Raw genomic sequence first — 4,728 nt, forward strand, 5'->3', positions numbered from 1 at the left:
TCAATCTTTATGTGTTCCATTTCATTTTTGACAACTTTCCATTTTCCTAGATTCAGGTGTTGTTAAGCCGTCCAGTTGGTTCTGACTTACAGCAACCCTGTATAACTTTTATGAGGTAAGGTTTGTGGGTTTGAACCGCCACCTTGTAGTTCAAACTGACCTTGCAGTCTAGTGCTTATCCTACAGCGTCACACCAGGACTCCTAGATTCAGCCTTGTGGTTCCAAGTCCAGTGCTGATCCTATGGTACCACACCAGGACTCCTAGGTTTAGCTAAGAGGTGGTAATCCTCCATGATGAGATCTAATAGAATACTATCACATTATGTGATTGTGATCAGCCCTAATCTGATGTCATTATTCTCTGATTTGACAGCTGTTGTGTGACAGCTCCAACTCATAGCAACCTATGTGCAACAGAAAGAAACACAGCCCAGTCCCTCGCCAACTTCACAATCACTGTTCCACTTGAGCACATTGCTGCTGTCACTGTGCCCATCCATCACTCTGGGAGTCTTCCTCTTTTTTTCTGACCTTCCACTTAACCAAGCATGATGTCCTTCTCCAGGGACTGGTCCCCCATGATTGTGTGTTCTTTCGAAGTACGAGAGACATATTCTTACCATCCTGGTTTCTAAGGAACACTCTGTCTGTAGTTCTTACAACAAAAATTTGTTCTTCTGGCAGTCCATGGTACCTTCTTTTTTTTTTTTTTTTTAATGCTTTGTTGTGGATTATGTGATAGTTTACCTGGGAGAACATTAGCTTTACATTCATCCTATCATATATCATTTCATTGCCATGATTACAATCCCCTCTATGCATCATCAAACAACCCAAGGATATAATCCACAAGCCTGCCCCTCACTTGTCAGCACAAAGCCCCTCTCCCTCTCTGAGTCTAAAGTTCCCAGCTGCTCCATTTCTCCACATCATTGTCTCGGCCTCCATCTCTGGTGTCACTGTTTCTTTGGGTAGGGTTCCACACTCTGATCTTCTCCCTTGATGGTCCCAGGTACTTCCGCTCCTGGACTGCAAAGTCAACCATTCCCCTCCTTTTGCTACAAAATGTCTACCTTTACATTTCCAACCCAAACAGTCAGTACTGATAGCAATTATTCACTATTGTACAGCAAGAGTCCTATCCCCATCTCCTTTCATCATCCCCACCCAGACAGATTAGATACTACTCAATGGAGATTCTACTTTCCTTCGCGCCCTCTGAATCTAGGCTCTCTCTTGAAAGCTTGTAAGCCAGTCATTTCTTGCCTTTGTAAGTTCCCCACCCCATTTTGGGTAGCCAATGTTCAAGTTGCCCATCCTTATCTATTCTGTGTATCGAGGGGGTTCTTGCTGTAAAGATTTGTTCCCTCTTTTGAGCTATTGCATCCATAGGTGTATATTAAGTTCATCAAATTGTATCAGATTAGTCTTTTTTTCCTCTTCTTTCTTCTTCTAGTTGAGTACTGATCAGCCATTGAAGCCAGGTTAAGTGGGTGTTCTTGTGCATATGTCCTGCATCTTGTGCATATGTATCTGCAAGTGTGGGTGTTCTTGTGCATATGCCCTCACTTCTTATCAGCTGGATGCTTCACTCTCCACTCTAGTCCTCTGTGGCTATGTCACTGACTCTGGGCTCAGGAGTCCCCAGGTCTTGCCATACTGCTGAGTGCCAGTAATTTTTAAGTCCATAAACAGGAAGGCCATCAGAAGTAGATGATGTAGTGAATTCAGAATTTTTTAGTAGACAGAAGAAACTATTGGTAAATGGAAGAGCATACTGTTTCCAAACACTAAAACTGTTAAGGTCCTTACTGCACTCTGAGTGCTGCAGATATCCAGTCTGGGAGACGAGACTGCAAAGGGGTCTTACTGTGGCAGGATATTTGGGAGAGGAGGATAGGGAATGTAGTTGAAGCTCACCTTCTTACTCATACCCATGACATGATCTCAGAAAAAACTTGCCTTTCCCAGCTTCAATCTTAAACAGGTATGATAACTAAGCATTGATATTGATGACGATTGAGTTGGTTATAAGAACTCTGTATAGGGTTTCTGGGGCTGTAAATCTTTGTGGGAGCAGAAATCCTCATCTGTCTCTTGCTGAGCAGCTGGTGGACCCAAATCACTAACCTTGTGATTTGCAGTCCAGTCTTACCCTGCAGAGCCACTGCATTCCCCACTGATGGATATAGTAGAAATAATAAAAGTAGTAGCAGCATCATACGAGTGTGGTATCCTGCAGCAGAAATAATTACCCTATGTGCTTTGCTAGCTAAGGAGGTTTTGGCATTAAACCTAGACATTATCTCATCTTCCAAGGCAGACAGCCTATTTCTATACTAAGTCAGTCTGTAACTGTGAAGGGATGAATACCTGCCTGTTTAGTTGTAGCCCAGAGGCTAGTTAGAAGCTGTTTCCTCTAGCAGATCTGTCTAGGTCTCACTCTTAGTTCCTTTGTTTTTCTCTCAGTAACCTCCCTCCCACCAGAAAGTTCCCATTGTCTATTTTCAAACTGTGTTACGTTTTTTAACCTTGAAGGACACACTGTGAAAAGCTGGGGCAGTATTGTTGTTATTGTTGTTGTTGTTAGGTGCCATCCAGTCGGTACCTACTCATAGCAACCTTATGCACAGCAGAATGAAACCCTGCCCAATCCTGGGCCAACTTCACTACTTGAGCTCATTAATGTTGCCACTCTGCCAATCCATCTCGCTGGGGGTCTTCCTCTTCATCTCCGACCCTCGACCCTTCTCCAGCGAATGGTCCCTCCTGACAATATGTCCGAAGTATGAGAGATGAAGTTTGGCCATCCTGGCCTCTAAGGATCACTCTGGCTGCACTTCTTCCAACACAGATCTATTGATTCTTTTGGCTGCCCATGGCACTTTCAATATTCTCCTCCAACACCATAACTCAAAAGCATCAATTCTTCTATGGTCTTCTTTATACACTGTCCAACTTTCACATGCATATGATGTTATTGAAAATACCATGGCTTGGGTCGGGCGCACCTTAGTCTTCAAGTTGACATCTTGCTCTTCAACTCTTAAAAAAGGTCTTGTGCTTCAGATTTGCCTAATGCAATGCGTCATTTCATTTCTTGACTGCTGCTTCCATGAGTGTTGATAGTTGATTCAAAAAGAATGAAGTCCTTGACAACTTCAATCATTTCTCCATTGATAAGAATGTTGTTTATTGGTCCTGTGGTGAGGACTTTTATTTTCTTTACATTGAGATGCAATCCATACTGAAGGCTGTGCTCTTTGATCTTCATCAGTATATATTTCAAGTCTTCTTCACTTTCAGCAAGCAAGGTTGTATCATCTGCATATCGCAGGTTGTTAATGAGTCTTCCTCCTATCCTAATGCCATGTTTTTCTTCATATAACCCAGGTTCTCTGATTATTTGCTCAATATATAGTTGAATAAGTATGGTGAAAGAATACAATCCTGTTGCACACCTTTCTTAATTTTAAACCATTCAGTGTTCCCATGTTCTGTTCAAACAACTGCCTCTTGGTCCATGTACAGATTCCTTATGAGCACAATCAAGTGTTCTGGAATACTCATACTTCACATTGTTGTCCATAGCTTGTCATGATCCACATAATCTAAAGCCTTTGCATTGTCAATAAAGCACAAGTAAACATCTTTATGATATTCTCTACTTTCAGCCAAGATCCATCAGACATCAGCAATGATAGCCCTCATTCCACGGCCTCTTCTGAATCTGGCTTGAACCTCTGGAAGTTCTCTGTCAATGTATGCTTGTAGACATTTCTGTGTCACTTTTAGTAAAACTTTATTCACATGGGATATCAAAGAGATTGTCAGATAATTGGAAGTATTAGTACACGGAAATCTGAAAGTGTGTGTATGTGAATGTGTGAGGTTTTTTTGCATTTATGCACACACATTTGAGCATGTGTATGTATGCATGTGTGCGGTGTGCACATGTGCACTTACAAACATCCCCACACATGCATGCACTCACATCCCTTTTTTTGTATGAATCTAGGAGACGTGAATGAGACAGTTTTTGTTTTTGTTTTAATTCAGGATCAATAAATGAATGAGGTTTTATTTCAAAATGTCAGTTTTTTAATTTCTGAGGACTTAAGTAGCAACTAAGTTAAAATTTTGAAACATTTTTTTTTGCTTCAAATGAAAATTGTTCTTTAATTGATACTGCTAAACTATAAAAAACATAGTACTTAAAATCTGTTTAAAACCTGGCCTTAAAACTCTGAAATAAACAGAGACTGGGTAGTAGAAGAAATTAAATGGGAATTTGCAAAGTTTCTAGAAATAAATGAGAATGAAAACACAACATATGAAAACCTTTGGGACACGGCAAAAGCGGTGCTGAGAGGACAATTTATTGCAATAAACGCATTCATACAAAAAGAAGAAAGAACCAAAATTAACACATTAACACAACCTCTACAACAACTAGAAACAGACCAACAGAGGGAACCCACAGCCACCAAAAGAAAGGAAATAATAAAGATTAGGCATAAATAAATGAGATAGAAAACAGAAAAACTATAGAAACAATTTACAGGACAAAAAGCTGGTACTTTGAAAGAATTAACAAAATCGACAGACCATTGGCAAACCTAACAAAAGAAAAGAGGGAGAAGACACAAATAACAGGCATTAGAAATCACATGAGTGATGTCACTATGGAACCAAAGGAAATCAAAAGGATAATAACAGAATACTAT

Source organism: Chrysochloris asiatica, unplaced genomic scaffold (genome assembly GCF_000296735.1).
Source record: "Chrysochloris asiatica unplaced genomic scaffold, ChrAsi1.0 scaffold00392, whole genome shotgun sequence".
NCBI classification, from domain to species: domain Eukaryota; kingdom Metazoa; phylum Chordata; class Mammalia; order Afrosoricida; family Chrysochloridae; genus Chrysochloris; species Chrysochloris asiatica.